This window comes from Tyto alba, unplaced genomic scaffold (assembly GCF_018691265.1).
Source record: "Tyto alba isolate M040663 unplaced genomic scaffold, T.alba_DEE_v4.0 Super-Scaffold_2, whole genome shotgun sequence".
In the NCBI taxonomy this organism is placed as follows: domain Eukaryota; kingdom Metazoa; phylum Chordata; class Aves; order Strigiformes; family Tytonidae; genus Tyto; species Tyto alba.
In genome coordinates, this window is record NW_024881282.1 from 65,192,155 (window position 1) to 65,203,436 (window position 11,282).

The following is an 11,282-nucleotide window of genomic DNA, read 5'->3' on the forward strand; positions in this document are numbered from 1 at the left end:
TTACTACAGGAAGTATACTCAGTTGTGCCTAAAAGCTCTCCAAGTTCTTTTGCTCAAGCCTACCACTTGTCTGACCAGACCTTCACTGTGTTTCTACATGTTCTCTTTTGGAGATGACTACTTATCTGCAGCTGAGGATCACAGTCACATTCACAAATGTAAGCCATCTCTTACACATCTAAATCAGGGGCAAGAGAGAGTTTCTAAAGGCATGTGAAGGCCAGTGTTGAATCAGGACATGGGAACTTCTCCTTAGTTTCATGTAGGCATGAAGATCTGTTAAATGTGGCCTGGTTGGCAAAGATCTGCCCGTGATCAAGAGCAAGAGCAGGACTTCATAGAGAGAGTCTGAATAGGGAATAAGGAGATTTGAGGTAAGATAAGGGATATTCTGACCTAGGCATGGGAGGGGTGTAAAGTTTTGCATCTGTGTAAGGCAATCCTAGGAGCAGAAGCATAGCCCTTGGGAAAATACACAAAATTTCATTTGGGCATGATGCAACTTCAACTCCCGAAGGCACTTTGCTTCTCACCAGCTATGGGGCAGTTACCACAGCGATGGGCAGACTGCATAGGGGCTGTAGAAAGGCTCCAGCTGCAGTCAGGAACACACTCTGTCCATTGGACCTCACCAACCAGCTCCCCTGTCTGGTTCTCCATGGAGACTGGTCAGGATTCATTATGTCCCTCCTGCTGTTAGGAAATAAAGCCTTCTATTGAGCTGGCAGTGTAAAGGTAGTATATGTACTGCGGATGTGTGTTGTGTGGATGTTCTGTGATCTGAAATGACCTGGAAAATGCATTTTGCTTTTCAGATACGTTCTGGCATGCTCCAAAGCACACACAAACAGTCTCTTGCAAACCGAAAGGCTTTTTGGCATACAACTTCAAACAGGCTTATCAAAGAAATACCTGTGGTAGATATGTCTCTGGGCAAAAATCCCACAGAACAGAGAACTAAAGTAATGACCATCCTCTGCATTCCCATGTATTTTACCACCTTGGAAGTCACAGTGTTTTAGGAACTCTAAGTCATAACACTTCAGCAAGCCAGAGAAGTATTATTCTCTGCTTTGATAGATGAAGAAGATGAAGCTCAAATTGTCTAGATGACTCACCAGTGTAGCTAAAAGTATAAAACATCCCTGAAGTAGCTGGGATGAGAGTTACAAAGCAAGCCTAACAAAGAGCTTCCTATATATATATAACATATCTCCTGTCAGTCACTTTCATCTGAAGAACATTTCTCCTTTTGCCCTTTTTATTCTTTTCATTTATCCTGTATCTAAATCCACATAAACTGTACTAATTGTTCAGTCCAATCATTTGCCATTTTTGTCACGCACAATATTTTGTACCTGAGGAATCTCAGTTGAATTCACAACTGAATCTCATTGTAGGTGGTCTTGCAGAGGGCATCAGCTGACTTTCTTAAGTAATAGCTCATAAATTGTTCTACTCTTCTACTGTGTAAAATCCAAGTACACTGGAAAAATGTTTTTAGTTAGCTTTCTGGTTCTTTCACATTCTTTGTAGATTCTCTCTGAATAGTTTACCAGTCCAACTGTTTTCAAAGAAATGATATGCTATAAATCTATTTCATTTGCAGCTTTCTGAACACCTTTGTGGCAAAGCAGAATATAAAATCTGTACCTTGATTCATTAAAATTTCCCATGGCAGTCCAGCTCTGAAAAACCTTTCTTTAAAGGCTAGCACAATATGTTAAACGTCCAAAGAGTTCAATGCTGTTGCCTTTGGATACCACATAACATAGTACCAAAATACAAGATATAGAACCAGAAATGCTGCACAGAAATGCACTAATTAGATCATTGCTTATTCAAGGGAAGAGATCTTTCATCTCCAGGAACTCAGGCAATTAGGTGAGGTCCCTCACAGTACACCACAGGGGCAGTCAGCTGATACTAATGAGTTTTGTGCTGTAGTTGAGTAAACAACCGGTCATCACGGTCTCATTAAGGCTCTTCCATTTCCATGTTTTCTTCCCAGATGCTGGGCTCTGTGGTCTGGTAACGTGTAAAGGCCTTGTCATTACTTTGTGCCTGCACATACTGCTTCTGCTTGTTCCTTCTACTCTGTGCCCACACTGTTTTGTCTGCAGTGTGGGACTGGTGCTGACCCTGCCCATTCAGCCCTCACCCCGTCCACATCATTCTTTTCACGTCCTAGCACAGCTTCCACTGAATGCACAAACCTGCTTGTAGACATGCCTCATTCCTGAGCTCGTTTTACCAGTGATGAAACTTCCAGTTACAGAGAATAACTCTTTCAGTTCTGGTCAGCCATGGTGCTAGTCAGTTGTCACCACTGGATGAATTTTAGGCTATTTTATAATGATCATTTATAACAAAGTAGCAAATATTTAAGTCACACTGACAGCACTTCTATTTCAAGCTGTCCAAATACTTCAACAGAGCTAATTTTTCACTATGCCCCTTGAGCCTGTTGATTTTTTTCATGTATCAGTTAATATTTTGTGGGTTTTTTTTTCCAAAATAAAAGTATCTGAACACAAGAAATAACTAAAGTCTGAATGTAAATCAGCTTCACCATTTGAATTCATACAGACAGTAAAGACTGGCTTTAAAAGCAGATACACAAAGTAATCTGTGGACTCTGGGCCAGACTGTGCTTTCCATTGTATGTCAACTGTAACTTTATACTAGAGTAAATTACAACAGACATGTGATATGAGAAGCTATAAGAGGCTAGACCCTGCACAGCAGAGATGGTCAGAGAAATTTGGGTAGCACTAGAGACTGATGGAATCAGCCATTCTGCTGAAATCTAAGACCTCACCAAATTGGATCAATATCACTTGTATTTAATTTCCAAAGCAAACTAGACTACAACATACATTGCTTTGCCTACTTTAATTGCTTATTTAGAATATTTCAATGTAGCTTCCTTTTTTGTAAAAAGAAATAAAAATATTTGCAATGAAACCGAAGATGGAATTCAGTCACTAAGACAGAGGTTCCTATTGCCATTTGAGATGCACTGGCTGCCAGCTGCTGCTCTAGGAAGGAGAAGGTTTCCCATAGATTCTGTGCACAATTAATATAACACAGGTAGATAGATATAAATATAGTTACAAATATATACATTAGGTATTTGTATTTAGGCAACTAAATCCCAGCATCAGTTACTGTCAATAACTGGGTTTAATGTTTAAATACATTTCAGCATTCAAGGTTAACATCTTTAGATTTCTCTCTATATATGTTTGCTTGTTTTACAGTCCTTGAACTTATCCCATGACATATTCCTTAAAATACATTTGCTCCACCTTTTGTATATACTGCTCACTGTGACGAGTTCACACTGCTTGAGCTATAGTGCACAATATTCCACTGTTTCTAACCAAAAACAAATTCTTTTCACAAACAGGGCTATTTATTATGGGACTGCTTACCTTAAAAAAAAAAAAATTAAGACACTTATTCCAGTAGGAGAGTGTTTTGGAAGTAGATAATTCCAGGTAAATATGCTCTCATTCTGAATGAGATCTGTACTTAGAATTATACTGAATTCAGTAGTACTGAATATATATATATATATATATATATATATATATATATGTATATGTATGTGTACCCCATCTTAATCCAGGATAATTTTCAGATGCATGCAAAGCCTCACTTATTTGCACATAGTTATATGAAACAAGCTTTTTCTTGTCATATGCTTTCTTTCCCAACCTTTTATTTCTTGAAGTAACCTAACCCTTTTCAAACAGAAACCTGCCAGACCACAGACTTTTTTGTCACTGGGAGAACCCTGAGGTATCACTGAACAGGCACAAAGAATATAACAATGCCCAAGAAGTAAAGTATGCTTTATATAAGCATATTTAAGCAGCAGAACCTGCTTCATCTCTCAGCTTGAACATATGTCACAATAAGCACTGGAAAACTTGAAAGGGTGGGGAAAGAAAATACTGCCTGTTTCAATGCCCTCTGAAATGGTAATTTGCTACAGAATTAACATTAAGGTGAAGAGAACCACTCACAAAGTACATTTAAAACTAGTGAGCCACCAAAGTTTTTAAAAAGAGGAGGTTTTGGCTTATATGTATTTTTTTATGAAACACAGGTCCCACGAAGTGGAACAAAATGCAGAACTTTGTGTGCAGATTCAGCTCTTTGTTTAAGTTTCTGCTTTACCAGAAGCTTTTTAAATAATTGGAGAAGCCACCCAGAGATTAGACCCATAAAGGGAGCCTTTGAATTGACCCTTAGGCTTCTGTAACCCATGGGTATGTGCTGAACGTGCTGCATTCTGGCTGCAGATGTGCAGAGGAGATTCCCAGCTGTTTCACCCTCAAGAGACAGATTCTCAAGGATCAGTTAAAGCATGCCTGCACCCGATTGACAAGTGAAGCCCAATATAAAGAGCTGAACCAGCTGATTTATGGGCATGGGAACTCCTAGCAGGCAGACAGCCTGAACACAGTGTCTTCCCCAGTCAAAAAACCTCTACGGTTGCAGAGGGTGTGTAACTGAGTGTAGAGAAAGGGACTGATGACTGAAAAACATGTCGACCTCACTTCCCTTGGCTCATTTATATAGGCTGCTCATCTCTGTAGCAGAATTACTGAGTTTTACACTTGTGAAGTAGTTGTCTACTCTGATTTTACTGGAGTATACTTTGCAATGCCCAGTCTTGTTATGTGGCTACTTTATTTCCAGAGACTGAGACCACCAATTAATTTTGCCTAGATAGCCAAAAGGTTGTTGTGGTAAGGATTTGGTTTTCCCTACTGAGCTGGGCTACTGCAAAAATCATTGACCTGAAGTGAGATAGCCACAGAGCTTTATCCATCCCTGGATAAATGATCTGGTTTTTAAGATATCTTTTCCTAAAGAGTGACCAGGAATGATTGATACTCAGTGTTTTAAAATTGTTAAAGGTCAAATTCTGTTCTCATTTACACCAGTATGAATAATACCATTGAAGAATCTGATCCACAAATTAATGGCAAATATTTTCTCTGACGTGAACACAACTCATTATTCTGTTATGTAACATGAACAGATTTTTAGCTTTGTTTTCCTTTGTGTTTTTTTTTTTTTTTTTTTCCCCTACAGCTTTAACATGAAAACAGATGGGAATTATGTTCAATATAGACATTCACGAGAGAGAGAGAAATTCAATGTAGTGAGTTTAGCTAGTACATAAATGGGTGACTGTCCCTCTGTTCTTTGTCTTAGGGTTATTTTTCTTTTTGTCTATGGTTTATAAATGAACTCTTATTTCTTTAGTAGAAAAGATCATTGTGTTCCTGTAATTTTCATGTTACCTTTATGAGGCACATCCTTTTTCTTATATCCAGTCACCCCTAACCCAAGAACCAAAAATTAAAAATACAGCACTGCTTTGTGCTTATCTGGAACAAAATGAGGAATGATCCAATTAGACATTGAGAATATTAGATAGTGTTACAGTGGCAAGAAATTTATCTATCAATTAGAATAAATGTATTCCAGAAGGAAATTTAGATTTTTTAGTTGATATAAAGAAAAATACAGATACTTAGCCAATTACAGCTAAGATACTATTACAATCACATGGTTTCCTTAAGTGCCTTGTTCTTGTGTGGCATGTCTAAATAGACATTATAACACAATATTGAATAGCTCTCTATAATGCATTATGGAATAAAATAAAACCCCATCATGTTTATCATAGAAAAATATTTACAAAGAAAAAAGGCTTACATTTTACAGTGAATATTCCATATATAAATATTCTTTAAAATGCCATTATTGTTTTAGCTATAGTTAAGTTTCCAAAGTGATTTCCATGTTAACCTTGTTCCTAATTGTTTACAATGTTCTGAAAGATTCTGCTTTCAGATTCAGCATCTCTGTGTTTTGCCTCAAATAAATAATAAAAAGTTTGTCTCCTTTACAATTTGTTTTCCTTATAATACGTATGTCTCTTTGTTCATTCTTTCTCTTTTCTGACCTCAGTTGAAACGAGAGTAAGCACTGTGACCTAAAATTTCATTCAACAGCAAATCTTTGTGCAGCAAAACTGTAAATATGTGCACTGACCTTCAAAGTTTATGCACAAAGAATTCTAAACACACCTGTGATGTTCTGTAAGCCACAAATGAAGAGTGGCTCTTATGAATATTTGTGTGCAGTGATGGGTGTGCTGCTTCTACAAAGATAAAACCTCTAACTCCAAATACTTTTAAAATTCTCAAGCTGAAAAATAATGTTTTTATATATACAGAAGGGAGTACATTCTATATTCCAGTGTTAACACTCTACCTCTCATTCTAGTATCTGCAACTGCATCTTACTGGTAAATAAAATGGAGATGGAGCAGGTCCCATTCTTAGGCCCTGAGAGTAAGCTGCACCAAACAGATCATACCGGTAAAGATAAATTATATCTCTGTCTCCCACCTCTGAAAGACAATGGCCTTCCCTATACTCCTTAATGGAAACAGCTGCTGGCCTGACCTATCCCATAGGCTGGGAGTGTTTGCTGTTTTAAACCAAATCCACGTCAATGTAAGTGATAGCAACCTGGAGTGCTCAATGCTGTGCTTTGGCCTTGTTCAGTGTCATATTATAGCCAGATCACATGATTTCTGGCACTCATTCAACTGGTATTTGATATTCAGTTGGTCATTCAGCCTTTCCACCTTGCAATCGTAGTTTGTCACTGTCCAATTTTACATCATGGATAACTTTTCCAAGATGTTCGGTATACTTCCTTAGGCCGTAAGAGTTCCAGGGGAATGCAAATCCTTCTAGAGAGAGTGCAGACCTTCAGGGATGGATCTGATGCTTCTTCCCCTAGTGTCTTGGATACAAGATACAGACGTTGTATAAGAGTTCACAGCAGTTCCGTCGTCCTGTTTGACTTAGCCTGCATATTGTCTGGGTCAAGGAGTAAGGGCCTGAATCTGCTTTTAACCCCCTCACTGGACCTGAGTAAGTCCAGTGTTATACCAAAAGAAAAGCACTGAAGAACATTTGAAATATTTCCCTTTCCTTTTCATCTTTTTGTTAACTGTCTAAACCAATTTTTCACATTGTTAAAATTAGCTAATCATCAGTATGCAGTAAGCAATGCAGTGGTGTTTAAATGGGATGCTGAAGTGCCATGAGGCAAATGACTCTTGATTGTTAGCATGATATAGTTATCTCCTCATGCAATGTGATTTTTATAACAGGTAATGAAAAGCATTTTCCATAAAATATAAAAATTGCTGACACTAGAACTATTGGACATACATAGAAATACTTCCAGGAGGAGGGGGAAAAGAATACCTTTTTTTCCCCCATAGTTTCTATATGGAGGCCTGATTCTGAAGTTTTTACATCAACATCAATGACCTGACACAACGCATTTTTCCAGTTTGTATTCTTCCCTGATTACCATTCTGGGTAAGTGCTATTGGTTTGTTGTTGATGTCATTGGGCTAGAATTTATACCTTTCTAGGTAGAGTACTTAGTAGTCCTCAAGTATCAAAAGTCTATCGATATATTTTCACCACTCAGTGTGGTATTCTGTCATCACACAGAATTACAAACATGGAAATGATTCCTCTCATTAGATAACATATCAGTGTTCAGCGTAAGTCATATGTGCTCTTAAGCTTTCTTGGTATGAGGAGAATGAAGCATTTTATGTTTCCTTATCCAAGACTCCCACTCAGGGTTTATTCTTGAACACACCACAGTAACTGATATAAGACTTTACAGGGTTTCCAAAACATAATTATATTCTGTTTATCATAAACATACACAGATCTAGAAAAAATAATAACACACCTGTCAGAATTTCCTCACCTCAGTTGCCTTCTCTTCAATATTAATTGGAAACACATCAGAGCCTTCTGAGAAATCCAGGATCCTCCACACTGAATGTGAAAGCTTTCACCACACTCATGTCCTCTCTCTTGCTCTCAGGCAAGCAATTTTATTTCTTCTTTGGCTTGTCTCACCTGCTACAACTAACTATGTGGGACTGGAGTGATGTGATGTAAACTTTGGGCATAGAAAATTTGCTAGAGGCAAACCCCCCTCAAATATATCTGACTAGTATTGGGGGGGTATAAAAGCATGTTATGAATCACTTCAGTGAGAGCTGCAAAAACAGAAATAGAGAAAGAAGTAAGACTCAGGTAGTTCAGACTGCTTGGGGATGTTTCTGAATATAACTGTAGACATAAACTTGTATGAAGTCATGTCCTTACCTCCTTACCCTGCTGTCCAGCATTCCTCTGGCAGTGTTAGTTCTCCTTTCATTCACCACTTTTCAGCTATGTTCTGCCCTTGGTGAAATCCAGCAGCCTTGGGTGCTGGTTTGCTGCAGAATAATTGGAGAAAGCTGTTTTTCTCTTGGGTTCATCCATTTCAGGCCAAAGAGGTTTTTTTGAGCTGTATCACTGACCCTTTGGATTTTGTTCTGATAGACAAGCAGAAAAGAACCCCGTATTCAAGCCAAGGTTGCAATCTGGACATGTCACACATGGGAAGTCCCAAATTCACATCGGTGTTATAATCTGCATTTAGACATATTCCACAGATTCTGATGTGTAGATTAGCAATTAAGGCATATGTGTACAGTTTCTAAATCCCTTAACCCAGTAGTTTCTTCTGAATAATTAAGACATGCTTTCATGACAATAATCATAGGCAGTGATTGCTTGCTTATTTATCATATTTACCACATGATCTTTTGGTAGCCACATTTCATTTGTTGCTTTAAAGAAGAGTTAAGAATGGTAGCTGTGTTACATGCTTTTCCAAAGGTTTTCATAATAAACCAAGAACATCCACATTAACACCTTTTCTATCAACTACCACTATATGTTTTTTTCATACATATTAGCATTTTCTGCCTGTTTCTGCTAAGGACAACCCAAATGAGACTTTCTTTTAAGAAATTAATAAATAATGGGTGACCTTGCACTGGGTTTAGAATATATGTTATGGGAAAATCATTTGCTTTTGCAGATGATAGTGGTCATTTCTTTCTTTCACCTGGGACAGGTGAATACTTCCAATATTTCAAATGCTCGTAATGGAGCTAGGCTGTAATCTTTGTCCTGATTAAATCAATGAACTAAATCTTTTTGTCTTATACTTTAATATTTTCATAGAATAAGAGAATAGTTGAGGTTGGGAGGGGTATCTGGAGGTCATCTGGTCCAAGCTCCTTGGTCAAGTAGGGTCACCTAGAGCAGGTTACCCAGGACTACATCCATATGGCTTTTGAATATTTAAAAGCAGGGAGACTCCACAACCTCTCTGAGCAACCTCTATCAGTGATCAGTCACAGAATCACTGGACACCCAGGTCCTTTTCTGCAAAATTATTTTCCAGACAGGAAGGCCCCAAGATGTACTGGTGCCTGAGGTTATTTCTCCCCAGGTACAGGACTTTGCATTTTCCCTTGTTGAACTTCACAAGGTCCCTGTCAGACCATTTTTCCAGCCAGTCAAGATCACTCTGAATGGAAGCACAAACTTCTGGTGGATTAGCCACTTCTCCCAGCATTGTATCATCATCAAACCTGTTGAGGGTACACTCTGTCCCATCATCTGGATCATTAATGAAGATGTTGAAGAATATTGCACCCAGTATTGACCCCTGGAGCACATCACTAGTTATAGGCCTCCAATTAGACTTTATATCCCTGATCACTACCCGCTGAGCTCAGCCATTCATGCAGTATTCAGTCATGTTACTGTCAGCTCATCCAGTCCATATTTCATCAGTTTTTCTATGAGGAACTTATGGAAGACAGTGTCAAAAGCATATTGAAGTCAAGGTAGACAGTGTCCACTGCTCTTCACTCATCTACAAAGCCAGTCATTTCACCATAGATAGTTATGGGGTTGGTTTGGGTATTTTGATTGACTCAGCAACAGGCAATTGCCCTGCAAGGGCTGACAGATCAGTGTTTCATGCTGCAGCTATTTTGGGGCTTCTGAAATCACTGAAGGTTTAAAAAAGATCAAAGACAGAGTCCCAGAGATAGCTAGGCTTGAGCATTTACAAAGGAGTGCAAGTTAGTTTCTGTCCAAAGGCCTCTATAAACATGAATGCAGTGGTGAAGGAAGGGACAAATCTATCTTTTTTTACCGACCAAAATAAGGTCTGAGAAAAGAATGCAGTTTTCTTCATCTTCTGTTATAACAATTAGAAGCATTGAAAGAGGACATCTAATTCTGTCCTAGCTGACAGTAGGGTTAATGCTAGATAGAAGCTATCCTGAATCAACACAGTAAATAATAGTGTGGGGTTCTTGAACTGTATCGTGGTTTGAGCCTGGTTGGAAGCTAAACGCCACACAGTCACTCACCCTCCCTCCCCCCACTTGGGAATGGGGAGGGAATCGGAGGGGCAAAGGGAGACTCACAGGTTGAGATAAAAACAGTTTAATAACAGTAACAGAATAATACACTGACAGCAGTATCAGCGGGTAATGTACAATACAGCTGCTCACCAGCCCACCAACCAACACCCACCTGCTCCCAGCTGGCAATCCCAAACACAAAGGCCCCACAGCCACACTCCCAGAAGTGAGAGCCACTCCTGGTCCACTCCAGCCTTTATATGGTGAGCATACTGTCACATGACATGGACTATCGGCCAATCGGGGCCCAGCCCTCCAGCTGTGCTCCCCCTGCCCCCACACACAGGTGAGGGCACTCGGACCTCGAGAGCCCCTGGAACCTCAGTGAGCTGCAGCACTCCTCCAGCTACCAAAACGAACATGAACTCTATTCCAGTCCGAACCAGGACAAACTGGCAAGAGATATCTGCCTGAACTAACACTCCCTCTGCTAAAAAATGTAAAGAAAAGATCAACTGGATCCTAGAAAATATCTATCTTCAAAGAGATCTGAGGGAACTGAGACTATACTACCCATGTGTCTACATTAGGTCACGGGTAGGTATGTAGAGGTGGTTGTGTGTTTCTAACTCATCATACATTCATTTTCCAAATCTGGAGACCTTTTTTCTATTTCTTCATTTCAGTTTACCACAGTTTAAAAATTATTTGCTACCAGAAAATGAATTCTAATGGTGACCTTTGCCACCATTTTGTATCAAACTGCTTACTGAATTATCATTAATTCATATATTAGACAGCAAATTCTTTGCAGGTAGTATAGCATTATCTATGTTGAATTGATCGGGGAGTCATCTGGGAGCAATATGAAAAAATCATAAAAATAACAGGGTTTTTTATATTTCAGTTGATATGTCAAAGATGGCAAGCT